At 36.2% G+C, this 15,306-nt stretch overlaps 1 protein-coding gene across 4 annotated transcripts in view; it reads left to right on the top strand.

Annotated features, from left to right (window-relative positions):
- CSMD3 (CUB and Sushi multiple domains 3) overlaps window positions 1-15,306 on the top strand; it is a 767,725-nt gene that overhangs the window by 69,516 nt on the left and 682,903 nt on the right. The gene's annotated exons all lie outside the window — the stretch shown is intronic.

Raw genomic sequence — 15,306 nt, forward strand, 5'->3', positions numbered from 1 at the left:
AGGTGTTCAAAGAGGCCGTTGCTATCAATCAAGACTTCTGTTGGTGAATCTACTCTAGATGTAATCTCAAAGAGTATGTGAACAATGTTCTGCACAGGTGAAAAAGAATAAAACAATTATTACTGTTATGAGCTTACGGTCCTTACTGAGTTACAGTTTTAATGAGCATCAGAAAACCCAGGAAGCTCTAAGGATGGAAGGAATAGGAGAGTAATATCTTGCAAAGATTTTTTTATTTGTATGTCATGCTCAAGCTACCAAGAAGGATTATATACATTTTTATGCACATATATGTTCATACCTGTGTATATCTATCTGTACGCAAAGGTGTATAGATACCTATCTACATATATAGACATGTGTGTGCAGGATTCTTTTTATACTAAACTAAGCCTTCAAAGCTGGAGCTTTGGGATACACATTTTTAAAATGTCGATATCTTGAGAAGATAGTCAAAGAAGCCTGGCACGCTCATAAGATTTGCTATTGTGTATTTAGGATGCCACTACTTTCTGGTGTGGAAAAGGATAAGGAGTTCTGTAGAAGAGAATAGAATGGGTCAGCACTTAAAAATGAAAAGACAATTAAGCCTCCATATAGGTCTTGAAATAAACTACTTTTGCAAGACTTACAAGATCTTGCCAGTGTGTGGGTACAGTAGAAAAATAGTACACATTTGTGTGAGTGGAGAATTGGGTTTTAAATTAAGAAAGTGTGATAGTGAAATTATGCAAGTTTTACTAAATCTTTCATGGTGATGTTTATTTTCTCAGATTCCTGTAGCAGGTAGTAAGGTGATGTTTCCTAGAGTTTAGTTTTTGTGAAAGGTTTTTAAACAAGTTAAGTCTTACTGAGGTACAGTTGCTTGTGGAAACTTTCTTTCTAGCATGATAGTGAATTTTGTCATTTTACTTAGTGACATTAATGAAAGTGTAATCAAATTACACTAGTCACCTTATTTTCATAAAAGACAGAAGTGTTTTCAGGGGACTATACAAATATATTTGTAAAATATATAACTGGACAGCTAAAAAAATTTGTCTCATACACAAGGCCACTATTCCTTTTTCTACTTCAATTTTTTGATTGAAAGAAGTTTCTATATGACTGGAAAAGATTTTGCAGTTGGGCTATTTGTGATGTTGATGACCTCTGACTCCATCCTCACCCAGTTTTGCACTTCTGTGTTTAATTGTTCTCCTCAGATTTGAACCTAGTTGAAATTTGCAGTCGTTGACTGTCTTCAGTGAATGTTTAACAACCTTAACTTATAAAGATGGTACTTAAATGACAGCTAAACAAAAATAAATGTCAGAAAAGCGTGACAAATATGGCCATTAAGGAAAGTGTACAATCAATATTACACTTTCATCTTTGTGTTACTGTATATGCTTGATCTAGCATGTTTAATATGCTATGTCTTTGCCTCAAACTTTAAATAGAGAAAATGTAGAATAATTTAAAGCTGTGAACTAAATGCAAAAAAACCCCCACTTTTCATAAATCGTATTTGTAATCATCTACAAAAAAATCTGTTTGCAGGAAGGTAGTATTACTTACTGTATTTGAACCAAGCTTTCAGCAAAATTTCATCCTTGGGAGTTTTTCTGGGTCATGTCTTAAACACTGTCTATTTTTAGGGCTTTCTTGTTGCCCTCTCTGTGCATCTTTTTGACTGTTGTTTACCCTTTCTTTCACATTTATATGTCTAGCTACCCTCCAAAAAAAATAGATCAGGAAATGTTTTTCTATGATTACATTTAAATTGCAACTTTGTATACACCTTATTTTGGAAAGTAGCTAATACTTCTGACTGCTATTCTGAGTGAAAATATTGCAATTCCAGATGGAACTCCTGTTCCATTATTTCAAAATTTCTGCCTTTCACATAACTTTTGTGTAGACGATTTATTTCAGACAAGCTTTTTGAGGATGCATATCAACAACAGGTTTTTAATTTTTTGGGTTGAGAAAAAAGACTTCTTTTCACACTGGTGATAAGAAATCCCACTTTTAAATGGAGTTAATGGAAGGTAAGATATGAACTGATAAAACTTCACATAAATTAACTGCATTGTAAAATCCAGTTGGAGTCATCTGATGATACCTCTTGAATGTTATGAAAATATTTTTGCATTCTGTATTTTATTTGTATTACTTGTAAATATTTAATTGCAGTAGCTACTACCGCATGTTAGGGAGTGACAGGAGCAGGACTGCTCCACAAGGGGCACAAGCTAGGAGCAGAGGGTGACCCCACTCAGGCTGTGCTTTCACAGACAGGGCACAGTCCTGCAGGGACTGAACATGGGAGGCAGAGCTGGGGAGTGGTAACAGGGTCCATTCACAGTGCCCTACATGGCAAAGAATGAACCAGGTCCAGGGTCCCTCCAGGGAGTACAGGTGTGAGCAGAAAGTCATGGGGCCCGGGACAGAGCTAAGCTCCCCACAGAGTAGGCCTGAGGGACTCATATAGGAGGCAGGGACAGAGTTGTAGCAGGGTCTGGATGCCTCAGAGTGTCCTGGAATGGATTCCTAGGACCCAGGGACAGTGATGGGTGGGTGTCCCATCTGAGGCTGGTCAGGGCCGGGAAGGTCTATTGGTTTCCTCAGGGTCTTGACACTGCACAGAAAAATCTAGGAGAAAATTATTCAAGTTCTTGCCTTTTTAACAAGATTTAGAAAGTGTACGAAACCAAGTATGAGACTAATTATACAAACTGTTCATTGGGTACTCTTCATGTCACTACTTGAATAGTCGTATGGAAACCACAATTAATTTTATACCGCACTGTTAGTGGCAGTGACATGGTGCATATGTAGGTGGATGAAAGAATGGCAACCTCAACTCTGACATTGCCTTGCAAGTATTTCACTTTACAACTAGGATAATATTTTGTTTTCTTCTTTGTTCTAGTGCAATTTCTGAGCAGAACACATAATATACTATCAGTAAATATCAAAGAGTATGTTTGTCCTTTTTTTTTTTAAGGAGTATGGTGCTTAGAATTAAACACTACTTTTAAAAGATAAAATTTCGTTATGTGTGATCTTCAAAAGGACAGCCATAGTATGGGGTTTTGGAAAGCTCCACTGTTAGCAAAAAGACATAATAATTTTGTGACAGCTATTGATTTGTTTGCATAAGTGAAAAGAAGTAGGGATATGTTTATTTAAAATCATGAGAAATGGAAGTCTGACAAACTGGCACGAACTGAAATTTTTGAATACTTAATAAATATACATTTTGCTTGTGTTTGGGAGTCTGCAAGACCAGAATGTATCTACAGAGGTATTTTTAAATGTTGTTACAGTCACTGTGTCCAAAGATTTCATTGGATGAATTAAAAATTTTCTCTGCCTACTTGTGGTTAATTTCCTCTTAGGAAATTTGAATGGAGGGAATCTTTAATGTTCTCAATGTTTAAAAGGTGAGCTAATACTATTCTTTTCTAATCTCTTGTTTTTAAGCAAAATGAATCATCCTGTCATCTACATTTCCTGCTGAGGCAAACAAAAATCAAATGCACGGTGCTTCTGAGTCACATAGGACAAATTCACTGAAATTACTGGAGACATCTACTGCCTTTTTTCTATTGATTGTTTTTTCTCAAATCATCTGACTCCCTGAGTAGGCCTACATTAGTACCATTTACTCCCCAACCACTTAAAGAGAAAAAAAGTTTTCAGAAGATTAATAAGTAGATCTCTAAAATTTCGGGATGCTCTTAGTGTTAAGTGTAATTGGATATGTTCTCTTCACCCTAGTACTTCTAAATGTTTGAATTTGGTGATAGACAGACTCATACTTTGATAATGGTATTGCAAAGTACTCGAAAAAGGAATTGTTATCACATAACAGAAGAATAAGCTTATAATTAAACTTAAATAAAAATAAAATACTTCATTTTTTAAATTCCATAGCATATGGAATAACATTTATTGCACCACTTAGACGGGTGGTACTGACTATAAAATTAAAATTAATATCTTTGTTCGAAGTAATGAAGAGCAGAGGAAAAAATTGTGAGTAGAAATATGCAAAATTGCAATTAATCCTTTTTAGGAATTCATACCAAATATTGTTAGGGTTGCAGGTAGGTGAGTTGGCTGTTTTCTTGGCTCTGGGCTGAGGGTATGCTAACTGAAAAGGGCATGGAAAACTATTAAAGATGCCAGGACAAGAAGCCAACCCAGATGCTCTGACCATGCCATAGAAGTTGGACCTGCTTCAGCGGTCTGGAGGACCGCAGTAGGAGCAGGATGAGTGTTTTCCCCAGCTGGTAAGGGAACACCCACATAGATGATTTGACCACCCTGCTGTCACCCTGTCAGTGCCTGCTCCTGACCTGATAACTGTCTCTGCATCATATAAGTGCCAGGTATTACTGAAAAGCATCGTGTTTTAGCTCCAAACAAGTCACAAACATAAGTTGTACTTTATCTGAATAATATACATTATTTTCATTTTACAGTGTTGAAATGCTAGCATTATCCATTCTGTTTTTGCATCTAATATTTTATTGTAAAATATTCAGAACATGGGATAAATTTTCAAATCAATAATCAAAACAAACAAACTCCCCGCCAGTAAAATCAAGGGTACTTTAGAAACTCTGTGTTCTTACTTTAAAAAATAAAAAGCACTAAGTAAAATACTTAAAAATTCGCAATTTTGAAAGTGGAAAAATATATTTCTAGAGGACTAGATTTTGCCTAAAATAGTTCCTGTTTTTAAAGTGGAAGAATTATAATTTACATTTTACCTATGCTAAATTATTAAAATTATCTTCCAGAAATTTTACAAATAAGGAAGTCTAGCAAAAGAATGAATGTTGGCAACAGTAGAAACTTCCAGTGCCCTCATTTAATAGATCAGCTTTATTTTCCCATTTCTTATTCTAACTATGCTGAATATGTATTTCTCCTTATAATAGATAGATGTCTGTGTCAAACAGCCAGCAAGTAGGCTATGCCACTAACATTAGTGCAACCTTGAGATTGTTGAATGTCACCTAATGCCACCCTAGCAGCTACAGTAATCTTTTTCTTCTGACTCAGACTCTTTTCCTCTTCTGGTCCTTAGAACTTTAACCTTAATTCTTTGTGAAGGTTTATATCCATGTTGCATGGATGGTTTATATCCATCCTTTACCATGTCCCAGAAAAACTCCTTGCTTTAGTTTTTTTTCAGGAATCTATTATGCTGTTTGTTAGTAAGTGCTCCAATCTTTCTCATACTAACTTTCACCAAAACCAGAAGACAAAAAAAAAGCCCCACATTTTTAACTTCCTTTTGCCTGCTTCTTCCTCCACTTCTGCTGTGTCCAGGTTTCCACTTACAGAATTTACTGACTTCAAGACTTGTATTACTCGTTCTTTCCTTTCTACCTTCCTTTGTCTGTAGGTGATGTATGGCAGTACAAGACATAGTACACAGTGTCCAGAGCTAGTGCCAACATCTTGTCTGGGCAAAATAGCACGATAGCATGTTGATTCTCCTTTATAAATCCAATCTATGTTGTATATAGCTTGATTTTACTTCATGCATGTGTAACCTTTCATTCTTCTAATGTTTTTTCTCATATAAGCAATGCCTTGTTTACTTAAACCATATAAATAACTTTTCTGGGGATTGTTATCTTTTGGCTTGTATTATTGCCATTTCAAATCCTGCTATTAGAGTTATCCTCCAAGTTAATTCTGTACCTTTCATCTACTATCATAAAAGTCGTTCAAGTTAGCAGACTCCGTGCTAAAAAAATAAAGAAAAAAATGGCAGCTCTGTGAGGTTCTAGATTAAATCTAACAAAGATAAAATCTCTTTGAGTGTTTGGTTATTAAGCCTGTAAGACATGTCAGAGTGGAATATTTGCAGTCATTTGGGTCTTTCATCCCAACTAACCTTGACAACCAGAGAAGATACAAAGCTTCCTTTTTCATTCTCCTGTTGAAGTCTTTCTGGATATTGATGTAGACGAAGAATTGTTGATAGAGAGACAATGGACCATTTACTAAACCTCAAAAGGCTACCATTATCATCAGAGGCAACCGTAGCTCTTAGAGCTTTTTCCACTCAGATTGTTTATTATGCCATAAGTACAAGTACTTTTCTTTTCTTGTAGCTGTTCACTTTCAGTCCAAATTGGCAACCAGAACAGAAACTGTGAGCTGATTAGGACTGAATTAAGAATACAGTGCTTTGGAAACATCTTTAAAGTGCTGATCACGGAGTCATTGATTTTTCTTTCAGCTGATCCACAGAATATTTTAACTGTTATGATCAGTCTGTTTTAACTGGTTGCTGAATGTAGTGACATAGATAGTTATGCAAGAATATCTCTTTCATTACAACTTACAAATTCAGTCATATTACACTTTTCTTCTATGGTCTTGACCAAATTACATGACTCAAATGTGCTTACATTTTCACATTATAGAACAATGTAGAATTACCTCTGGCAAGGGATGTCAAAGACAAGAAGAAGGGCTTCCTCAAGTACATCAGCAGCCAAAGTAAGACTAGGGAAAATGTGGGGCCGCTGCTGAATGAAGTGGGCGTCCTGGTGACAGAGGATGCAGAGAAGGCAGAGCTACTGAATGCCTACTTTGCTTCAGTGTTTACTGCTAAGGCTGGCCCTCAGGAATCCCAGGCCCTGGAAGTAAGAGAGGAAGCCTGGAGAAAGGATGACCTTCCCTTGGTCGAGGAAGATCAGGTGAGAGATCTTCTAAGCAATCTAGACGCCCACAAAACCATGGGCCCAGATGGAATGCACCCACGAGTGTTGAGAGAGCTGGTGGATGTCATTGTTGAGCCACTCTCCATCATCCTTGAAAGGTCCTGGAGGACAGGAGAGGTGCCTGAGGACTGGAGAAAGGCCAATGTCACTCCAATCTTCAAAAAGGGCAAGAAGGAGGACCCAGGGAACTACAGGCCGGTCAGCCTCACCTCCATCCCGGGAAAGGTGATGGAGCAGCTTATCCTGGAGGTCATCAACAAGCAAGTGGAGGAAAAGAAGGTTATCAGGAGTAGTCAACATGGATTCACGAAGGGGAAATCATGCCTGACCAATTTGAAAGCTTTCTATGATGGCATGACTGGCTGGGTAGATGAGGGGAGATCCGTGGATGTTGTCTGCCTCGACTTCAGCAAGGTTTTCCCATAACAAGGTGTCTCCCATAACATCCTTCTAGGGAAGATCAGGAAGTGTGGGCTGGATGAGTGGTCAGTGAGGTGGAGTGAGAACTGGCTGAATGGCAGAACTCAGAGGGTTGTCCTCAGCGGCGCTGAGTCTAGTTGGAGGCTTGTAACTAATGGTGTCCCTCAGGGGTCAGTACTGGGACCAGTCTTGTTCTGCTTATTCATCAATGACTTGGGTGAAGGGACAGTGTACCCTCACCAAGTTTGCTGATGACACTAAACTGGGAGGAGTGGTAGATACACCGGAAGGTTGTGCTGCCATTCAGTGAGACCTGCACAGAGAGAAGAGTTGGACGCAGAGGAACCTGATGAAGTTCAGCAAGGGTAGCTGTAGGGTCCTGCACCTGGGGAGGAACAACCTCATGCATCAGTACAGGCTTGGGACAGACCTTCTGGAGAGGAGCTCTGTGAGAGGGACCTCGGTGTCCTGGTGGACGACATGTTGACCATGAGCCAGCAGTGTGCCCTGGCTGCCAAGAAAGTAAATGGGATCCTGGGATGCATTAGGAGGAGTGTGGCCAGCAGGTCGAGGGAGGTTCTCCTTCCCCTCTACTCTGCCCTGGTGAGGCCCCATCTGGAGTACTGTGTCCAGTTCTGGGCTCCCCAGTTCATGAAAGATGAGGAGCTAGTGTAGAGAGTGCAGCGGAGGACTACAAGGATGATGAGGTGACTGGAGCATCCCTCCTATTATCAAAGGCTGAGGGAGCTGGGCTTGTTCAGCCTGAAGAAGAGAAGGCTGCGAGGGGACCTTAGAAATGCCTGTAAACATCTGAAGGGTGGGTGTCAAGAGGATGGGGCCAGACTCTTTTCGGTGGTGCCCAGCGACAGGACAAGGGGCAATGGGCACAAACTGAAGCATAGGAAGTTCCGTCTGAACATGAGAAAGAACTTCTTTCCTCTGAGGGTGACGGAACACTGGAACAGGGTGCCCAGGGAGGCTGTGGATTCTCCTTCTCTCGAGATATTCAAGACCCACCTAGACGAGTTCCTGTGCAGCCTGCTGTAGGTGGCCCTGCTTTGGGAGGGGGTTTGGACTATATGATCCACAGAGGTCCCTTCCAATCCCTACCATTCTGTGATTTTGTGATTCTGTGTGACACATATACTATACATCTGCTGTTGAAGGTATATTGGAAACTTAGCTTGGTACTATCTCTACAGAGGAATGAAGTAATTTTGGTAGTTAAATATTGCTTTCTTATAATATGAAATAAGTTGTGCATAAAGAGAAATGTGTATTTTCCTGTTTTAAAGAATATTAGAAGTTTTGTTAAGATGATAGAAAGTTATTTTTCTTGCATTTTAAAGTCACTTTCTGTACATCCACCATACTAAAACTATCTAAGTAGACTAAGTTTTAACTGAGAATTGCAAGGAAAGAATCCTCATCTCCTTCAGTTTTTTTCCAGTACTCTACAAAATAAAACTTTTCTGGGAAAAATGCTGTTCATTCTTAGCTATCGCCTGCAAGAAACCAATAAAGATATCTGTTGTTAAAACCTGCAGATGGACCTTTCTCAAATACTCTTTTACAAGATGATTAAAGTTGTTTATGAGATCAATTCTCTAGAGCAATAAGTATCTATGTACAAAGAATGGAGCTCGTATTTTTGGGTGTTGGAAAAAGTGAAATGAAAAGGCCTCAGTGTGATGATCTAACTAATAAACACTAAGTATTAAACGGAGGAATGTTGTGAAGAGATAGCATATATAGGAATAGATAGATGGACAGATAGCATCTTTGATATATGTCTTTTATTACACTAGTTTCTAAAAACAATGAGAAATTTTGGTAAGCAACAAGTAACATATGACAGGAATTGGAAGAGATAGATGGTGTAAAGGGTATAGCAGACCCATGTCAACTCCCAAATGGAACTCTACATACACAAAAGTGGCAAAGTCCTGAGTGACAACAGCTGTATTTCTAGGCTATTTCTGTGCTGTAAATGTTCATATAATGTAGTATTTCAGATGTCATTTAGAAATAACTGTTGATAAAGTGCAAAAAGATTTGTATACCTTCAAGGCAACCATAAATATTGAAGGACACAATTTTCAGATTGTAACCACTGACACAAGTTTTCTACCATGACAAAATTTGGAATTAAGTCAAAGTATATTTTTTTTTGAAATTTGAAACTAAGAAATTTCATAGGTTGCTCGCTTCATAGGAAGTATGTAGTATGGCACTTAATAACACAACTCTATAAATAGAACTTGAATGAAAAACTCACAGTGACATGCTAATCAAAGTAATTGCCTCTCATAGCTATTTGATTATGAATAATTGCAAAAATATTCTTTGCCTAGTTCCAGTGCCATTGTAAACGTGTTGTAGCAGACCATGTGAAAATGAATCAGTTATAAGTTTCTATTAATTATTTTTATTTAATCTGTGATTTCAAGTGATTACAGGAAGTGAAAATATATTTAAATATTGAATTGAAAAAAATATTTTAAATATACAATCATCACAAATTCCTCTATGCCAAGAAAAAAATAGAAAAATCAAGTAAACTTCTTGAATGGCCAAAGTATATAGCTCAGAGGTATGAAAAACAGTATTATTCTCTATGTAAACAAGATAAAGGGTTTTTTTCCAAATTACATATTATAAAAAGTATTATTAAAACAGAATGTATTTCCACGTATAAATTCTATATACATGTCTCATTCTCAGGATGTGTATTATGAATTTTGTTATTATGGTTACAGAAAGGGAAAAAAGTTGAAATGGAGATATTGCTCTTTTTTAAAGTTAAAACAGGAAAGAATGGATTTGACTAGGCTTTCCCATGAAAAATAAGTTCTGAATGTATTTATGCCTTCCTCTTTTCACAATATTGCTTTCACTATCAAACTATTGTCTATAATTCATCTCCCATTCAATTCCTTTCTATTCTAGTCCACATTCCTTGGTAAAATTATTTTATCCGTCTCTGTCCTACCTTTCTAAGGCTACTTTACTTATCTTGTCATAATTTTCCTTTTTTGACTTTACCATTTCCTATTTGTAGTCTCTATCTGTGAAATTGTCACTTCCGAAGACCTCTTTTTTTAAGAACTCAGAGTGGCCTTAACTAAAATTACAAAAAGCCCTCAACCAATAATTTTATACAAGTTTCTATATGTATCATCATATTATACCTGTAATAAGCAAGATACTGACAGGCTTTCAGCTTTGGGTATCTGGAATCTTGGAGTTACTTTTGACATGACTGCTCAGTTTTATGTGGAGGATTTAAAAATTACTTCTCTGTCCCTGTGTTTTGGGTGAAGTAGGCTCAATCTTTCTCTGACTAAGGTTTACTCAATGATTGTCTAGGGAAATTAAATTGGTTTTTTTCTCAGAATATTACTGGACATTGTTTTCTTGTTTAGAACCACACTAAGTTATTGATCAGAATGCTGTAATACCAGGTTTCATTATTACATTAATGTGATCCAGATTTATACGGCAGTGGTTCTTACTGATTTCTGCGGTGCAGCTGTAAAAAATTTTTGAAATTATGAAGCCAGGAAGGAGCTGTTTCAAAAACAGGGGAGTCACTGTCTTTTCAAAATAATTATAACCCTCAAAACAATTTTTTTTATTATGCTTTTCGTGGGTTATTTTATTTTTTTAATAAAAAATGTGTTTACTTAAACAAGGTGCTTTTTTCAGATTGGTATTTAGAGAAGTGGTCAGTTATTCCTGGTATTGAATTTAAAGGTAAAATTTCAAGGAAGATACAGGACCAGATCAACTTTCAATGTTCTAAAAAACCGTATTCACTGTGTACCCTGCTAAATGGAATGTGTCCTGAGAATAATTTTCTATTGGTTTCACACTTTGCATTATGTGTCTCAGTGGTTTGAAAAAATTATATTTAGCATTTTTATAAAACATATATCCAAACAATGCAGGGACAATTAAAATGTTTTAAAGTGCCTGTGCAGGTTGTTTTTTTACTCTCTTTATCAGTTAGAGTAGTAAAAAGTAAGAATTGTAACTGCTAGTGTTGGCGTGAAATGTGAGTAGCTCTCTTGTCCTCTTTTCTTGTGAGATGTCCTGCTTGCAGTAATGATTATTTCCCTTAAAAATCTTTAGTCCACTATTGAACTCTGTTTACTCAGAATCTTTTTCAATGTAAGTCAAAAGTACTCATATATGTAATTAAGATAACACAATCTAACCTATTCTTTCATGACCGCAAAACAGATTGATTAAATGCACTCATATTTTTATTATGCATTTACATTTATTAAATCCCCATTTATAAAAAGGTACATGCTAGATGTGGACCTGGCAGACCTGTTACTATTTACAGATGTGCATTTTATACATGCATAGTTATTATTCAGTCCTAAATAGAGAGACAAACACCTGCTGATTTTTCTTACCTCTTTTCAGCAAAAGTCACAGAATCTTTGAAAAACCTCTTTCCTGAAATTGTTGTGGTGCTCCATGTGTGATAATAAATGTATCTGCTAAAACAGTGGTTCTCAGCATGTAATCAAAAAGACTTTGTCATACTGGACTTTTCTTAGTAGTGTTTAGTGAAAATGTTGTTTTGTAAGGAAAAGCAGTATCAGATTTTCATAGAACGGTCTCTAACAGTGGAACGGTATAGATACTCACAGACTAGTGTGTTTTTAAAACTGTGAATATAATTCTTTGGTCCCTGCTGCAATAACAGTTCCAGTTATTCCATAATATGTAAAAATATTAGAAAAGCAATCCTTTATTTTTTTAACAATAGTACTACATTGTATGCTTTCATGCATAGCAGAATGGCATGCAGTAGACTACAGTGTTAAGGCATACAGAAAAAAAGAGAAGAATATTCCAGTTGTACATTTATTGTTGTAATGGGTAAACCGCATTTTGTCCATACCCTGGACAAACTTGTGGAATGTTTACTTATGTTTAGTATAACTGTCAGGAAAATAGAATGCACCTAAAAAAGAAGAGCTCTGTACTTCTGTGTGCCAAATGGTCTGCTTCAGATAGGTGCTTCTTTTCAGTGGTCCTTTATGTGGTTCTTCTGTGAAAGCCAAGTAAAAGCTTGGTTTTGAATTACTGAATAAATGTAGATCCTGTTCATTTTAGTAGGAATGTTCAGATCTGGATTGCAGAAGAGCTAAAGGTGTGACTCAAAGCCCATAGAAATTGGTGGGAAGATTCTAATTGGTTACAACACATTTTGTATTAAATCCATTGCCCAATGGACACTAAGAATTTCTATATATAAAAGTGGTGATGGGCATGATACAACTATTTTTTTACTAATTTTACATTGTTTTTAATTTTGGAAAGATTTCTTCTTCGTTAGATCAGTTAAGGGAAGGTTTCCAAAAGCAGAGATTAGAATAAGGTACCTGACACCCTTCCATTATATTACACTTAATTTAAAATGTTTCACTGTGTTTCATGTAAAAAATAATCCTCTCATACTTGCTGTTTTTTTCTTTTCATTTCATATCATAAATGTTTGAAGAAAGCACTCAATCTGAAAAATTATACTTAATTATTGAAATCTTTTTAAAGACAAATATGAAACTTAATTCTACTGTACAGAGTATTTGTCTTCCTAGAAAGTCTTCTCCTTTCTGTTTTATGGAGATGGAAAGGGAAAAAAACTCCACATGCACTGATTTTCTGTGGAGGAAGGAGAAAAATTAAAGCTTAATATCTACAACTTCTAAACTCAAATTTTAAATTTAGATATTTCTGTCTTTGAAGAGTGACCTTATTTTCTATTTTAAACAGAAATATGATTTTTTGAAAAGTGCTTTTCACTTTTGTGCTAGAAATTTTGCTACAGAATTTTAGATATGATTATCAATGCGCAATTAAATATTTACCCGCTATGAGACTGAAAATGACATATCTGTATTCTTTATGCTTATGCAGTATATACATTGTGCTTAAGTAGTAGATACATAAATTGACAAACCTTTTCTGGTTTTGTAGAGATCTTTATGGGGTCTCATTTATGTCTTCATGAGTTAAACAGTGTCTCAGATGTCACGGCTTTTTTCTCAGATCTGTCTGTCTCAGAATTTCATATCTGAAAATGAAAAATCTTTTCCATGACATCCTGCCTTTCTTCTCCTTCACTTTGTGTATTATTTGGTTGTTTCTGTCACTCTATGTTTTTTCTTTTTTTTTTTTTCTTGTGTTCAGAATCCCTTCCCATGCAAATATAAAGTTTTGCTGCTCCTCTTACCACACCCCCTAAGGGCATTTCAGAATGGATATGTGCAATTCCGAGCTTAATTTCTCAGAGCAGTGGTCAAAAATAAAATATTTATACATACTTCTTTCTCCACTGCAGTGGATCCAGGCTCCGCCTTGAAGCACCATATGCTCCACACTGCTCTGTAGAAAGATAGCAATACGCAGTGTTGGAGGAGAGACGCCTTCTGGCATCCTCTGGACTTCCTTCTGTTACTCTCTGCTGCATACTCTGCCTATATTTTCTCCATTAAACTGAACAGGGGCTTGTGAGAAATGTAGGTTGCTTTAGATTCAAAGTTCAAGTTTTCTGGAAGAAAACAAATGAAATAAAGTCCATGGACCTTTTTTTCTGAGCTATTGCTATCTGATTTCCAGTTAATTTAGCCAATGAATTGATAAGATTTATCCTGTTTGTTACTGTTACTCAGTGATGACATCATATTCTAAGACAGTGAGTTTTTCGTTTTAAAAGCGTAGATTCCAAAATATATGGAGATAGCCTTTCCTCCTTTACGTGCCCTGCTACTACAAGTTTATCTCTGTATCAGAACAGAAGTAGCATATGTGGTGATAATGTCACAAGCATTTTGCTCATGGATGAATTCCAAAACTCTACAGAATATTTAGTACAAGTTGTAGGTGTTCTGGAAGTTCCTGGCACCTATAACCACGATAAGCAAAACATGACATCTCTCTTTTCCATATTGTGCTATTTTCACACATTAAGGCAAAGTTACAAAAAGTGTTTGAGCTCATCTAAAAGCATGTTGACACTTCTAGACACAAATCCGTCTCCCATATTCCTCTGACTTTGGCTGTGTGATCCTTCCCTTCCCTTCCATCAGCTCTGGCACTCATCAGGCATATGCCTTTGTGGATGTGTTTCCCTTTGCTAGCTGAATTGACTTGGGTTTATTTTTAACGGATTAGTTCCTGATCAGGGTGGTTAAATCAACCAGTTCACAGGAGACAATCCAAATCACTAGAACCAGTGTGAAGTCGGTGTCAGAGTTGTGGGAAAATTGGGAGGAACAGGTTCTCCTCCTGTGTTTAGAAAGCTCCAAGACCTGCTAAAATATACTGTACATCTTTACTTAGCTTTAAGAAGACGAGGAAAATAAACTTTGTTCTCATAATTTCTAGCTGCTAGAGGCCAAAAATAAGTACTGCTTCCTCCATAAATTTTTAATTCTTCTTACTTTAAGGACCTAGAACATTTTTGCATGCTCTAGAAGTGATTATTTTGGTATATTTTGTTCTGATCAGTCTTTCTATCTAAGTAGTGGGTAAATCCTCACTCTAGAGGTTTTTAAAGACTGTATGATAGTGAGATACCCGGTTCTTCTTATTTACTGTTTGAAGTTCTACTTGCTATTTTTTAGGTATTAAAATAAATTGACTGTTACTAAAGAGATAATTATTTATAAAGTCTATTTCATTTCTGGTGCTAATAAAAAGTGGAGAGGTGTATAATAAAAGTTGCACACTCATAATGGATAGTAGCAGTTTTTAGAAACATGTTTTGTAAAGAATATAATGACCATGGCAGAAGCTGATGAGCAATTTATTGTTTAGTTCAAAGCAACTGTTCAATTAAAAATGTTTAGCCTGGACCTATGATCATTATTTTAAAATAATAGATTGCATGAGCAGTTTTGCATTTTGACAGGGAAAAATTAGCATCTGACAAAAATAAATTAGGTCATAAATCATATGTCTATTTGCTAATGAATTGTTGAATAAAGTATAAGATCTTTTTATTAATATTTTCAGTGAGAGTAAAATTTCAACCCAGTCAGCCACTTCTGCTCAATCTTATTTGCTTTGTCTTATAGGCTATTAAGACAAATTCTATTTACTTATTTTTAACTGATTAAAT

The sequence above is a fragment of the Opisthocomus hoazin genome, chromosome 3 (assembly GCF_030867145.1).
Source record: "Opisthocomus hoazin isolate bOpiHoa1 chromosome 3, bOpiHoa1.hap1, whole genome shotgun sequence".
NCBI lineage: Eukaryota > Metazoa > Chordata > Aves > Opisthocomiformes > Opisthocomidae > Opisthocomus > Opisthocomus hoazin.